Source organism: Staurois parvus, unplaced genomic scaffold (assembly GCF_062004578.1).
Source record: "Staurois parvus isolate SC_StPar_1 unplaced genomic scaffold, SC_StPar_1.0 ptg001098l, whole genome shotgun sequence".
Taxonomy (NCBI): Eukaryota; Metazoa; Chordata; class Amphibia; order Anura; family Ranidae; genus Staurois; species Staurois parvus.
In genome coordinates this window covers 123,293-139,388 of record NW_028318894.1, presented here as the reverse complement: position 1 = coordinate 139,388, position 16,096 = coordinate 123,293, and the positions used below count along the sequence as shown (strand labels likewise).

General features: G+C 39.3%; 1 protein-coding gene and 1 long non-coding RNA gene across 2 annotated transcripts in view; one reads left to right on the top strand and one right to left on the bottom strand.

The window, feature by feature from the left end:
- Positions 1-16,096, top strand: part of LOC149440265 (uncharacterized) — a 206,032-nt gene that overhangs the window by 155,012 nt on the left and 34,924 nt on the right. The window lies entirely within an intron of this gene.
- LOC149440266 (uncharacterized) lies at positions 6,446-10,121 on the bottom strand. The gene is made up of 2 exons (XR_016307690.1): positions 9,810-10,121; positions 6,446-6,686 (listed from the first exon to the last, which is right to left on the bottom strand). It is a non-coding gene; the product is annotated as an uncharacterized LOC149440266 (long non-coding RNA).

Below are 16,096 nucleotides of genomic sequence, written 5' to 3'. Positions count from 1 at the left end.
AAATAAATTGGGACAGTGTAAAAAAATAGAAAAAAAATTAAAAGAAAAAAATGAAAGCACCCCCCCCCCTTGTTTGCACACAAAGGTTAACACATACGGAATTCCACCACGCATTGTAAACGGTGTTCTCACCACACGTGTCTCCACACAGGTATGGCTGGAAATGTCAGAGTGAGAGCGATAATTCCGGCATCAGACCTCCTGTGTACCTCTACACTGGTATCCTGAGTGACACCTATGGGGGGTATTTAGGCCCCGTAGTTTGGCGCCGTTCCACTGGCATTTGTAATTGTAAAGTGTGACATGTTAGGTATCTATTTACTCGGCATAACATCATCTTTTACCCCCAAAACGGTATTATATTGTGTTTGCTGCACTAACATTAGGTAAAGTTTCTTTTCTAAAAAATGTACATTAAAGAAAATCTTCAGAAATACGGAGCGACAAATATTGTACCAGCAACCATGTTCCTCTCCAGGGTCTCTGCTTATATATAATATTTGGGGGCTCTCAGTCATTTCCCAGCAAATAATGACTTTTACATGTCGGAATGTCAGAATTGGCCGGGTAGGGAAGTATTAATAATAAATACAATAAATAATCGTCTCCTGACATTTAGGAGTCTATTAATAAATGGAACAACAACTCCCCCAGGTAGAAGTGCCGGTACAGTCCATTCCTTCTGTGTGAATGGGATGGGGGGACCAATGGTAGGAGGATCTTTGCTGAGCTGCTTGAAGGGTTTCCATCCATTTCACATGGAAAATACCACATTTGTCTATTAGATGGTGAGAATTCCTAGGATACTTAGCGCCATCTAAAGGCCAAATGCAGAATTTACCATTTTAAATCAATGGCTGGTTTCATAGCGCTGGTTTAATCCCCTGATGCAGAGCGCACGCAAATTAGTGACCTCTCAGACCAGACCTGGGATTTTTTCTGTGTGTACCTGTCTTTGTGCTGGGAGCACACCGCATGGCGCACTCCCAGCACAAAGACTGGGGTGTCAGTGAGAGCCCCGGGTCCTGGAACTCTCAATTCTGGGTCACATGATCGCTGTGACAGCCCCTGATTGGCTATCACAGTGATCAGTCACTATGAAGCCCACCCCCTTGTTTTCTCTCTTTGAATGGAAGAGAGATACATTGTATCATTATATATATTACACATTGTGTAAAATACCGTATTGTCTTGATATTTTATTAACTTGTATTGGTGAGAAAAGCTCAAAATAGAAAGTCCTTCCAACTCTTGCATAAACTCAAAAATTGATTTAATAATAATTGCATAAAATTAGAAATAAAATATTGGAATACAGAATGTTTAAATAATGTCCAAAAATATAGTTCTGTTCTTGAGATAAATATTATATGTAATCGTGTATGTGTGTGGTGTCAATAAGTAGGCTCTCTTAGCCTTGCTTCCAAAAAAAGTGTGTGTCCAAAAGTCTTTGTTCTGCTCTAAAAAAGGAGCAATTCAGCCCCCACCATCTCCTAAAAGTGGGCTGGTATTCTCTTCTAGTCCCACAATGATAAATGATAACAGATGTATTAGTCTTCTTCCCTCCCCTCAGAGTCTGAGTGATACTTTAGCTTACAGAGATGGGGGAGGGATAGCTAGACTAATTACTACCACATGTTGCTAGAATGTAGAGAAAAAACCCAAGATATATATATATATATATATATATATACTGTACATCTCCACATATATATATTCACAGACTATATAAAGTCTATTTATCTTACTTTTCCCAATCTAGAACAAATAGAAATATAATAACTCAATTATCCTATTAAGATCCAACTCATCCATACTTATGTTAGTACTGTTAATAAGCAGATATTAGATATTAGGTTAAGGAAAGCTTCTAACATTTCCCTCTCAAAATGATCGATTTATCAGATCTTAATCATTTTCCTTATCTTAATCCATTTATACACATTCTAGTCACTTTCGTATCCATTCATGCGTTTTTAGATCTTAAGATAACTGATCTGAACATATATTCAACTTGATTCTATAATGGGAAAATTAATTATTTGATAAACCTTTTGTATTGTATCACATAAAAATATTTTTACCCTTATTATTTTCCTTTCCTTTCCCCAAATAATTTATCCCCTTAATAAATGTAATATTATAGCACAATACTTTAAAGTATGTATGTCACTTAAAAAATAGATGTTTCATATTTTCCCTCCAAAATATATGTGTAGCACACAGTTCTATAATCCATACATCTTTTCAAATTACCTTATCAACATTTAACCATAACATATGTTCCCTAACTTCAATTCATTCATGTATATCAAATGTTTTTTTTTTAAATATACATATAACAATGTATTCCAAGATACCACTTGCTACACGTCTGGACGTGCCTTGGTCTATCACCACGGCTTATCCTCTTGGACATTTAACCCATGTTTTGCCGTTGACTGTCTTCATACACACCACGTCTTAAGCTATATGTCTATCTTTCTAGCACGACTCATTCAACATGAAGTGAGCCATTTATCCACAAGTATACACTCTACTTCCCCGTTTTATCTTACCCAAAGCCCTCCCCTCCTTTTTTTTCTCTTCTTTCTTTCTCTCCTTCCCCTTCCTTTCTATCCTATACACTTACCTTTCCCACTATACTACCCTACATACCCTTCTCTAACTAACCCCCCTCTGTCCGTTCTCTAGTTCACACCTGTATCCAAATCCTATCACTTATATATCACAAACAATACAGAGCATTGATCTTCAAACAGGTGTGCTATACTCCACTTAACTCAAATATCCAATCCATGGACACACGAAACATAACAGAAACTACATCATGTGCTGTTCTTACTCAACATTTCACACTCCCTGATATAGAAACCTGCTCATAGGTCAGAAGACAATCTATCTCAATGCTTATCTCCTATACTCTGTATATTTGCTGGACTGTAATATTATGTTGTCATAATATCTTACACCATTCTGATCTGTATTGCTTTTTAAGCTTTGACCCATCTGCGAAACGGGAGGCGACATGCTGTGTTTTGTTCAGATTTGGTTCCATAACTGTATATGCACTGTTATGCCTTCTTTCTTCTAATAAAAATATTTTTTGAAAAAACAAAACAATGTAAAGCTGTCTCAGTTTTTTTATATGTACCTTAGGAAAACTTATCTCTAGCTTAATTAACAACAGATGTTCTGACTAATTAGAGTGACTCTGTTGTAACAAAAGTTTAACCCTTTCACTTCTGAAAGTACATAGTGTGTGATTGTAAATGTTTGTGTGAAAACTGATCTCATCTTGATATGGTAAACAAATCATGTCAAAATAAAATGTACACACAAAAAAACAATATATCTGACGAATGAATTATTTCATCAGTAGTCAAAAGTCAATTGTTTTATAAGTTCTTCCTCTATGAGATGCCTTGAGAATTCTTGTCTTCTTCTAGCGCTCTGTAAAGTTAAAATAACTTTATTGAACATAAAAAGACAACAAAAACTATGATGAGTGAATTATTTTTGCAAAGCTTCTTCCAGAATAGATTTCCTTTTTGGAAAATGTACTATCATCTGAAAGGTTTAGAAATATTTGAGTTTTCTTTTAGCAGTTACTCTTAAGTCATTTCCTGTAACAGAAATGCAGTATCATTATTTTGGCATTGATCATTTTACATTGGTTAATCCTCTTACATTAATCTATTAATATCACATATCACAATCACAAACATTTCTAGTCATGACATGGAAGACATATTTTTATTATAACATTTCTTATTGACTTGTAGTGTTCTATTTTTCCTAAAATGGCCTAAATTCTTCTACAAATGTTCTGTGAATTTAAATATAACAGGACGCTACATCTCCATTATTGGTCATGATTCAAAACCTTGGTTTCAAAACCAAAGAAAGGTTTTGTATCTACCCAGAGATGACAAAGGACTGCCTTTGTTCTTATCTCTATAAAATTGGAAATATGCGTAACTGTTTTTTGTGTTGACTTACTTCTTGTAGTATTGTACTGATCTGCAGTAATACATACTGGTTTAAAACTTTTCTCACTTCTTATGCTGAAAACATGAGGTACAAACTTCTCACCTACAGCTGTACAAACATGTGTTGGTATGTTTTCCTGAAAATGTCTTTTTGTTACATCTATCTGAATGTGTTTGGATGACAGTGTTTTGTACCATATAGGATCATTTTCATGATAATTTTCTGTTGAACCATCTTCCTCTAGGAGTTTCAGTGATGAATCAGGTGTCTGTAATATGATCTTACTAGATCTCACAATGTTTTCAGTTACCTTGACTGCAAAGGAAACACTTAACAATTTTTTCATATGTGCATCAAAGTTTTTTTTCCATATTTGTCAAAGTTCTTGAGAAGAAACCTATTATTTTCTGATCACCTTCTTTTAATTGTGACAAAGTTGCTGAGATTGCATTATTGGTTACAAACATTGGTTTCTAAAACAAAAGGAATTTTACTACAAAACTCAGCAGTACTCAATGTAGTAGCATTCTGCAGATCTCTTTTCAATAGTTCAAAGGCTTCTTTCTCAGTTTGATCCCATTGATCAAACACACCATGTTTTTGTCTCAAACGATCAAATAATGATCTAGACTTTCCTGCAAAATTGGGTATAAAATCTTTACAATGATTTACTTCACAAAATAAATAGAAAAAGCGCCACACTATTTAAAATAATTAGAGATGAGCGAATTATTCAAAAATTCGATTCGGCTGATTCGCCGAATTTGAGGAAGAAATTCGATTCGATGCGAATTAATTCGCTACAAATTTAACTTATTAAAAGGGTTTCTAGGCTTCAGAGAGCCTTTAAATTAGTGCAGAACACTGTACCTTTAATTTAAATGCCCTTGGAGATGAGGAAGGACAAGGAGAAGGAGAAGGAGAAGGAGAAGGATGAGAAGAAGGAGAAGGAGAAGGATGAGAAGGAGGAGAAGGAGAAGGATGAGAAGGAGGAGAAGGAGGAGGATGAGAAGGAGAAGGATGAGAAGAAGGAGAAGGATGAGAAGAAGGATGAGAAGAAGGAGAAGGATGAGAAGAAGGAGAAGGATGAGAAGATGGAGAAGGATGAGAAGAAGGAGAAGGAGAAGGATGAGAAGATGGAGAAGGATGAGAAGAAGGAGTTTCAACCGCTGTATGGAATGTCACAGAACTGTCAGAAATAGCGGAGCTCTGCAGATACACTTAGCGGAGCTCTGCAGATACACTTTTTGCCGGCTTGGAATTCTTCTTATTTTCATCCTACTTCTTCTTCTTCTTCTTCTTCATCCTCATCCTCAGAAGAAGAAGAAGAGGATGAGGATGAAGAGGAAGAAGAAGAAGAAGAAGAAGAAGAAGTAGGATGAAAATAAGAAGAATTCCAAGCCGGCAAAAAGTGTATCTGCAGAGCTCCTCTATTCTGCAGATACACTTTTTGCCGGCTTGGAATTCTTCTTATTTTCATCTTACTTCTTCTTCTTCTTCATCCTCATCCTCTTCTTCTTCTTCTGAGGATGAGGATGAAGAAGAAGAAGAAGAAGAAGTAGGATGAAAATAAGAATAATTCCAAACCGGCAAAAAGTGTATCTGCAGAGTTCCTCTATTTCTGACAGTTCTCTGACTTTCACATGTACAGCGGTTGAAACATTGTATCTATTTATTTCCGAATAAAAACATCTGTATCCTAAATGGAAACAAATAGATACAATGTTTCAAACGCTGTACATGTGAAGGAACTGTCAGAGAACTGTCAGAAATAGCGGAGCTCTCTGCAGGGACACTTTTGCCGGCTGATCGGGAAAAATCCGATTCGCGCACCCGAAGTAGGCTAATATTCGGATTCGACGCGAATCGAATTTTTCCTGAAATTCGAATCGAATTCCACTTCGCCTGGTTCGATTCGCTCATCTCTAAAAATAATAAGCTATGTGTCAGCAGCAACACCCACCAAAAAAAATTATATATACAAACAATTAATTTGGCAAAGTGAACAAAATCTCATAAGGGTATGCGCTAAAAAAAAAATTATATATATATATATATATATATATATATCTCACCATATATTAAGTGTCCAAAATAAACTAGTGTCCAAAACAAAATCTAAATATTCTCTGTGACTTCATAACACTGTGAATAATCCACCACCAAATGAATTAAATGAACTCACCAGAGCTATATGCTGATCAAATTATAGAGCAGCAATAGCACTTGTGCTCTGGGAGTGGTGAATGAACGATGTCCAGATATTAGATGTGGTAATTCTTAATCACGTCCAGGTAATCAATAATGGTGAACAGTAGGAAGGATAATGTATCACTACCAAAAGCAATACTCTGCAGCCAAGGATCTCATGATGAGTCTCTCCATTTAATTCCATACCTCCATATATGCATGAATCACACTCAGGGACAAAGGAAAAAGCATGATGGTGCAGTACGTTTAAAACATATGTAAATTTAATAAAAGCTCAAACAACTCACAAAAAAGGTGTCCAGACAGACACCAGCTTAAACAGCAATGCACAGCAATGAGGTGATGAACGATCCCCGCTCACCGCGGATCACCTCCGCCCCTTGATGACGTTGTGGTGACGAAACGTGTTGGGCGTGGGCTACTCGATGTTGACGTCAGAACGTTCTTTTCCCAGTGTTTGTCGGAGGTGATCCTGAAATCAACTGATAAAGAATATGAATTATCAGCTTTCTTGATAGGCCAAATACAATTATTCACCACTGATTGTACTTTCTTTAAATTCCTTGCTGTAAAAACTCATCTATAATGGAAGAAATTGGATTAATTGATTCTAATGGCAATTTGTATTGAGGTTGAGGCTTAGGGTCTCTACCTTCAATGTCAGCTTCAAAATCTTTAAACAAACCTGCATCATTTTTGCTTTGACTTCAAAGATCTTTATGTGATCTAACCAATTGTTCCAATTCAAGATTGGTTCCTGTATGGGGCCATTTATGATCTGAAGACATGTCAGCAGTTGCTGTACAAATACTTCCAACATTACTATACATGGAAGAATCAATTAACGTTGATTTGGGCCTAGATGGATCTCTCCATAACGTTGAAGTACATAAATCAATTATCAAATTGAGTTTACTAATCACATCGATACCAAGAATGTTCTGTGCACCGTGACAATATCAGATGTTTATGTTAGTTTTCAGAAATCCTGGAATCTCAAAAGTCACATTAGAAACTTTCCTCGCAACTAAACTACATTTTCCACTAAAATCAAGTAAATTGCATTTTGGAGAATTGGCATTTACAGGTAATTTATGTTTATGTTTTATGTACCTACTAAAAACATTATGTTCCTGCCATTCAATACACCCTGTACATATGGCCTTCCACTTTCATCCAATAAAATTGGAGCAACATATTCTAACGGTAAAGGAGAAGAATCTCGATTTGATCCTGACTCTAATTTTGGAAATGGCAATAAACAATTCCTATTAATGACAACAGCACTGTTTACCATATTGTTCAAGCTGTTGTTGACACTCAGTGAACTGATCTCTTTGACTTCTGAGGCATAAGGCAACTCATACAAACTATTGTTGGAACATGGAGGAGCAGATTGTTCAGAAATTGTATTTTCATTTTCTAATTCCAAAGTGTTTCTTTGTAAATCTAATATATATATTGAACACAATCTCTTTTCAAATGACTAAATCATTTACAATAGAAACAAATGGTATTTCCTGTCTGCTCTGAGACTCTAGGTCTGCCTGTGACGTGTTCATCACCATAATTGGGTGTGGCCAAGCACGTGGTCTCTCTCTGATCTCCATTTTGAATAGCTACACTTTCCATCTTCTGATTGTGTAGTTTAATTTGTCTGCTAACTGTATCTATAACTTTGGCTGCTTGATCTAAATCTTTTTATCCGGCAGCAAATAAGAGATGCTGGATATAGATACTTAAATTTTTTAACAAAAGCTTTTATCATAGCAGAACTCTCATTGGCCAAATTAAATATCATTTTGTATACTTTGGAAAATCTATTTTTACAATCAAAAGGATCATCATTGATCGTATCTCTAAAGGAGTCTAAGATTTCCAGAGAAGGAGTTTCCTCCCCAGTTGTACATAGCAATAACTGACGCAATCGGTCTGATGCATTGCTATGAATTTCCACATCATCCTCATTAATATATGGGGTTTTGGTTAATCGACATGTCATAAAGCTGGGAAGCCATAATCTGAAGAAAACATTTCTTTGCTACTCATTCAGGCAAAAGTTATTGCACAAAATTTCAAAAACCTCTATATTATGAAAAGCATCCGCTTTCATGTCATAGGCTGGCATATCCTTCAAAATTTTCATGAGCTGATCAAGGATCTTAAGATGAAGTTCTGCAGCTTTATCCATTCATTTTCTCTTAAGCATTGCTTCATGATCCTGCAGATCATCTTCTATAAACTGGATGTCTGCTATTAAAGATTTTTGTCTGCCTTGCCTCTGGCTAGTATTTACACAAATTCTTTTTATATCAGTCATGGTGTGACAGATGTCCCGCTCCCCCCTTGGCTCACCTTCATCCCCCTCCACCTCTCATCCTGTCGTGGTCCTTTGAAGCCAGGCTGCTCAGGATAAGAGGTGTGACTCCTGTCACCCCTGTCACTTATATTCCCCCATCCGGCTTGGCTGGAGGGAGGAAGATAGTTTTCCACAGAGAGGTTCACACCTCTCCATGGAGAGGTGCGAACCTCCCTTAGGGATGTTCCGGGCCACAGCAGTCAGCCTGACACCGCACTGCCCCGGCATCTGCAATGCGGGCACAAAAGTTCCTGCGCTTGCAGATACCAACAGACAAAGGCAGCACTCTCGAGAGCTCGGCCCTTGTCAAGGGGGGCATGCCTCGTTGCCAGGTGATGAGGCACACCACATACGGTTGCCAGGATGACCAAGGAGCGTCCTGCATCGGCTTAAGAAGGCCGATGCCAGGCTCCCTGGTTGTTCGTTCTGCTGCACAGCCGCTGAGAGGTCTCCGCTGTGGCAAGACTCTCACGGCCACTCTGCAAGAGCCCAATACTGGGTGAATTAACCCCCGCTGCCACTCTGCAATAACTAGGGATGTGGGGGAGAATTACCACCCACTGTCCCCTGGCTGTCGTCTGCTGTGATTCCGGGCATCCCTGCCAGAGCCGTGAGTGTATGCACCCGTTTTATTCCCCTGAACTGTTCCTGTACTCTATCCCCATTTCCCTGCTTGGATTACAAACTGTTGTAGAGACTCTAACTTTGCCCCTGGGATCCGATTACAACTGTTTTGATCCCTCTCCTTGCTACTTCCCCATACCAGGTACTGCCACGCTCCCTGCAGACCCCAACTGAGTGACTGTCATTTGCTTTAATAAAGCTTTGTGTGTTTGCCATCTGCTTTGTGTGTTCTGTCCTGCCTACCCTCCGTCACAATATCATTCTGTAGTTCAGAAAGCTGAATGTCTTTCGTTTGAATTGCACTTTGCAGGTTAACTGTTTGCTCAAAGTCTGGCAATTAGCATATACACTGTTATCTTCCTCTGACTTATTCTTTACACAAGCAGCAATCCTAGGAACCTCCAAAATCATGGCGTTAAAAACATTAACTAACTTCATTACATTTCTAACTTGTTTGCTCAATTTCTTAAAGGAAAACCTAGATTTTTCTATGTTAATATTAGCCTGTAAGCACTCATTATACATGTACCGCCAAAGTTCATTATCTTTAACAAATTTAGACAGATTTTGGAATTCTAATTTACTCTCTCTAGATAATTCATCGATAAAATCCATTACTTACCGATTAAGAAGGTCTTTCTTCATGTAACGTTCCTTTTCTCTCTTGGTGGGAAATTACATCACCAAGGAACAGCGTTTTCTTGCATCTGCACAAAATTCTCACCAATTCTGATTCTAGGCTGATTTCGATTATGCCAAAGGGTCATCTGCTGAAGGCTTTTATTTCTCCTGAAAGCTTGACTTCATATTTTGCTGACCTTGCAGCAATCTTCTCTCTCATCAAGGTGAAGGAAAAAAAAGTAAAAAACGATCGATAAATCAAACTGGTCTGACTCGCCACTGTAAAATACCGAATTGTCTAGATGTTTTGTTAACTTGTATTGATGAGAAAAGTCCAAAATAGAAAGTCCTTCCAACTCTTACATAAACTCAAAAATGTATTTAATAATAATATTGCATACAATTAGAAATAAAATATTGGAATACAAAATGTTTAGATAATGTCCAAAAAATATAGTTATGTCCTTGAGATAAAAATTGTATGTAAAATTGTTTGTGTAGTGTGAATCTGTAGTCTCCTTAGCCCAGCTTCTAAAAAGTGTGCCACCAAAAAGTCTTTGTTCTGCTCTATAAGGAGCAATTCAGCCCCCACCTTCTCCTAAAAGTTGGCTGGTTTTCCTCTCTGGTTCTTATAGTCCCACAATAATATCTGGTGACAGATGTATAGAACAAACCTTCAGTCTTCTCCCCTCCCCTAGGAGAGAGGCTGAAAATGAATCCTTGGGACCTCTAATCAAAACTTCACTGATATTCCATCAGTCAGGGGGGATGGGATGTGTTACACATACTGTATATACTATATATATATATATATATATATAAAATATTTCCTAAAAATATTCTTAATATAAAAGTTATATCATATATAAATATCCTAATCAAGAAATATTACAGTATAAAATGTGTATGCTTAACATGTATCAAGTAGATTCTTACAAATCTCTATTAGTGAAACTTTAGCTCCTACCCACAGAGATGGGGGAGGAAAGCTAGCAAACCAATTCATGACTAATTACTACCATGTTACTAGAATGTAGAGAAAAGATCCAACACATTCATACATATGTTAGTAATGTCAATAAGCAGATATTAGGTTATGGAAGGCTTCTAACAGGAACATTTCCCTCACTCAGGACAGGAAAGTGGCTTCTCTCCCGTGTGAGACCTCTGATGTGTGTAAAGACTGGACTTCTCTGAAAAACATTTCCCGCAATCAAGACAGGAAAATTGCTTTTCAACCACATGAGACTTCTGATGTCTGACAAGTTTTGATTTTACTACAAAACATTTCCCACACTCAGGACAGGAATATGGCTTCTCTCCTGTGTGCAATTTCTGATGATAATAAAGATTGGGCTTCTTTGAAAAACATTTCCCACACTCAGAACAGAAATATGGCTTCTCCCCTGTGTGAGATCTCTGATGTGTGTACAGACTGGACTTATCTGAAAAACATTTCCTACACTCAGAACAGGAATATGGCTTCTCCCCCGTGTGGGATCTCTGATGCCTGGAAAGATGGGACTTCGCTGAAAAACATTTCCCACACTCAGGACACAAATATGGCTTCTCCCCCGTGTGGGATCTCTGATGTCTGGAAAGATGGGACTTCACTGAAAAACATTTCCCGCACTCAGGACAGGAATACGGCTTTTCCCCCGTGTGACATATTTTATGCACATTAAGATTGTACTTAGAACAGAAACCCTTCCCACACTCAGTACAGGAGAATCGCTTCCCTGTTGGAAGGCTAGCCCGGTCCCGCACAGTCTGAGGTTCCTCAGGATACGAGGAATCCGATGGTCCATCTACACTGGGTGGTGCCGGATGGACATTGGAGGGAGTCGGGTTTTCTCCTGGACTATACTGTGTGATGTCCTCATCTTCTACTTTCCAGTCTGGAGACAAAGTGAGACAATCCTCGGAGGTTTTCCTCATCTCCCGGCCATGGACTAAAATACAAAGACAAAGAGGATTACTAGACAGGAGCTGATTGGTTCCCCCAAACCAGGACTCCGCCCACATCAGGCAGCTTGGTCTCTGAGGAGCTTACAATTCCACCCTCAAGGGAACTAGGAAATGGCTCCTCTGATCTCCTACCAGGTCATTTCTTTATTCATGGACCTTAGTCAGAGAGTGAGGAAACAACCAGAACTGTCTTTTATAGGAGGGACAGTGATGAGGGGATTATAGGACGAGGGTCCCCACCCCCTCTATCACTCATCGCCATCTTCCCAACACAAGAAGTACTGCACTTCCTTATTTAGTCCATGATTTAGTCATGAAGAACAGCGGGGCTGAGCCCCACCAGAGGTCAGAGAGTGAGGATGGGGGGAGAACAACCAAGATGAAGACTGGACTGATCCTGAAGACCACCATCATTGGGGTATTGACTCCTCCCTCATTATCACTTTCTGTTTAAGGGCCCAAAGTTGGAGGATGTTATCACATTATTATCACCATGTAAAAGTCTGTGCTCCAATCACATCATCCGATATAAAATGTCCAGCTGGGAGGAAATGGGTGTAAAATAATTAAGACCTATGTAATGTCCAACTTATATAGGATACAAAAGTTAGGACTATACAGTATTAGTTTTCTTCTATATTTATCTGGTGATCTAGCCAGTAAATCTGTTGTTTTATAAAGACCATTTACCACTGACAGGGGGCTTATAATGATCAGCTTTTATTTATTCATGTAAAACTTTTATCCCAAAAAGAAAAACCTGTTTGATGAAACTGATTATGAAGTGTGAGCTGGAGTTTGGCTTCAATTAGTTACTGTTTTTAAATCTGCTAGTACATCTAACACCCTCCTGCCCCCAGACTGACCATGCTGCTGTCTCCACAGTGGGGGCGCTCTAATACAGAAGGTGTGTTACTGGCCAGATCACCAGGTGAACACAGGGAAAGAAGCCAAAGAAAAGGAAAGCAGCCTCCACATCCAATGATTGGTAAGCTATAATATGGGACATTTGTGGTTTATCCGCTTGCCGACCCTCCCACAGTGTTGTTACTGCAGCAGGGCGGCACCTGTACGCACAATGCCGTCTTTTAACGTCGCTGTGCAAAACGGGTAAGGGGCGCGCGTGAGGCGTGTTCCCGCCCTACCATACCCGCCGATCGTGGCAGCGGGTGTCTGTCACCAGCTCCAGGCAGGTCATTTCCCACAGGGTGCCGGTGATTACAAGTAATCACTGACAGATAGCAGGGCTGCAGTGTTTACGTTGCAGCTCTGCTATCTGTCAGTTCCAAACACGCTGAACCTGAGAGCAGACTTTATCTCTAGGGATCAGTGTGTTCCTGTGAAGTACACACCCCCGCCCCCTAGTAAAACACTCCCCTCACAGTTAACCCTTTCATTACCTAAAAAATGTTAACCCCTTCCTCCCCAGTGCCATTAGTACAGGGTCAGTGGTTTTTTTTGCACTGATCACTGTATTGGTGTCACTGGGGATGTCAGTGACCCCAAGTCATTTCCCCCCTATGTCAAAATGTCTGCCGCAGTCCCGCCATAAGTCGCTGATCACTGTCATAAATCGCTGATCACCGCAATAAGTTCCATTATTAGTATAATTAAAAATAAAAATCCCAGTATCTTTCCCGCCATTTGTAGACGCTATAACTTTCACATAAACCAATTAATTTACACGTATTGGGATTATTTTTAAGCAAAGACATGTCGCAGAATACATTTTGGTAGAAATTTATGACTAAATTTGATTTTTAAATTTTTTTACTGGACATGTTTTATAGCAAAAAGTCCAAAATATTGTTTTTTTTTCTCAAAATTGTCAGCCTTTTTTTATAGCGCAAAAAATAAAAAAAACGCACAGGCGATTAAATACCACCGAAAGAAAGCTCAATTTGTGGGAAAAAAAGGATGTAACTTTCATTTATGTACCGTATTGCATGACCGCGCAATTGTCTGTTAAACTAGCACAGCGCTGTATAGCAAAAAATGGCGTAAATTCCATTATCTATCCCATAGTTTGTAGACGCTATAACTATCACACAAAGCAATCAATATACACTTATTGGGATTTTTTTACCAAAAACATGGAGCAGAATACATTTTGGCCTAAATTTATAACTAAAACTTTATAGTTTACTATATATTTTTTATAGCTGAAAGTAAAAAATATTGTTTTTCTTCAAAATTTTTGGTCTTTTTTTATATATAGTGTGAAAAATAAAAAGTGCACAGATGATCAAATTACACCGAAAGAAAGCTCTATTTGTGTGAAAAAAGGACGTAAATTTCATTTGGGTGCAGCATTGCATGACCGCACAATTATCAGTTGAATTAGTGCAGCGCTGAGTAGCAAAAAGAGGTCATTAAAGGGGGTAAATCCTGAGGGCAAGTGGTTGGTGAAATCTCATCCTATGTCCAGTGATAGCAGTGACATCTACTGGCCACAGTGAGACATCACAAGACAACCTAAACTTAGGGAGAAACCAAGTGAAGAACTATACAATCAGCCTGAGCCAAGTACAGCCCAGCCACAAACTAACACCCACATAGTACCTCTATTCAGGACAAGGGGGCCACACTAATAAATAGTGTAAGGATCACATCAAATTGGTGTTTAGTAATCAGAGATCACTTACAGTGGTTGTAACCCTCAGACATGGAATATGAACAAGGCATATCCCTCTACAGTGTGTACTTGTCTCACTCCAGAGCAATAAGAGTCATTTCTGTCTGCTGTCTCCTTCCTCTGCGATCAGCAGCTGAGTCACTTCTAACAAATCTTCCTGACACCAAGAAAAAAAAAAGATGACAGGGGAGGGAGCTCCAGCACATAGCCTCTGATTGACAGCCTCAGCTCTGTTCCTGTGTGAAGGAAGTGTGTCCCTTCCCATCAATTGTTTCTCAGAGCTCATTTCACTGAGCTCTGAAGAGAGTGACTTCAGCTCTCTGCCCCCTTTTTTCTGACTTCTCAGACAATCTGTAAATATTCTAGACTTTGAACAAATATAGAGAAGAAAGTGCTACAGATACACAGGTACAACGTATGTAGGAGGATTTTTTTTCATCTCTGTGTATCACCTGAGGCCGGTCACTTCTCTGGGTATATGGAGGGTTTACAACCACTTTAAATGCCTACACTAGACAAGTTGCAGAGATCCCACACCGCTGCCTCCCATCTCCTGAGACTGCACTCAGTGACTTGGGTCTGAGATACTACAGACATATCCCTCCACCCGGCACAGCCAGCAGATAACAGAGAAGGTCCCCTGGAGGAGTCAGGCACAAGGCAGGAGACCCCAGTCACATGTCCTGGGTGCCTACATTATGCAATGCTTAGAGTAAAAATCAACATTTTTCTGCCAGCTGAACCCCAGAACCTCCATAAATCCAGTCTAGATACATAAATTGTGTCTGCAGCACAGAGAAGGAAGATTATCTGAGAGAAATCCAGGAATACAGGACGGGGAACACAGCTCAGGAAAGTGACCAGGGGATTACAGGCTGATATCACCCAGTCCCCGCCCTACTCTGGACCAATCAGTGAGCAGTATGGGTGGAGGAATGGATTTAGTGTTCATGACCCACCTGTGCTGATCTCTGTAGGAGTGTCCTCCTCTATAAATGTCCCCGTTATTCCATCCTCCTCCATAGACTGCTGATCATCCCTCACATACGCCTCTTCTTCTTCTGCTTTCACCTCAAATTCTATATCGATTGGATCTCCACTCTAAATCAAGGAAATGAGAGAGAATATCATCTGTAAAATGTAAGGTCACATAAAATATCCACACATTGTCTCTATGAGTCCATGTTCTAGATGCTCCATCCCACCAACCTTGTAATAGTGAGGGATGGTGTGACCTTCCTGTGTGGAATCCCGGGAATACAGAGGACGGGGACATCTCTCTGGTGGGTTCCTGGTATTAGGTGGCTCCATCATCTCCTTGTGTCCTTCTGAAAACTCCTCCATCACTCCATACTCCTCATCCTCCTCTTTATACTCTTCTTTAACATCAATATTATCATCCCCGAGGATTCCACTCTGAAAGATATAATAAAACATTCATTGTAACAAACATGCTGTGTATAAATCACAACTACCAATAATTGTCAATCATCTACCTGATGATGGTGAGGGATGGTGTGACCTTCCTGTGTGGAATCCCGGGAATACAGAGGACGGGGACATCTCTCTGGTGGGTTCCCATGACTGGATCCATCTGTAGGAAACACACACACTGACTGAATCCATTGTTTCTATGTGTTTATCAGATGATGGGGGATCTAGGTGGATCCTCCGTACTGCTCTCT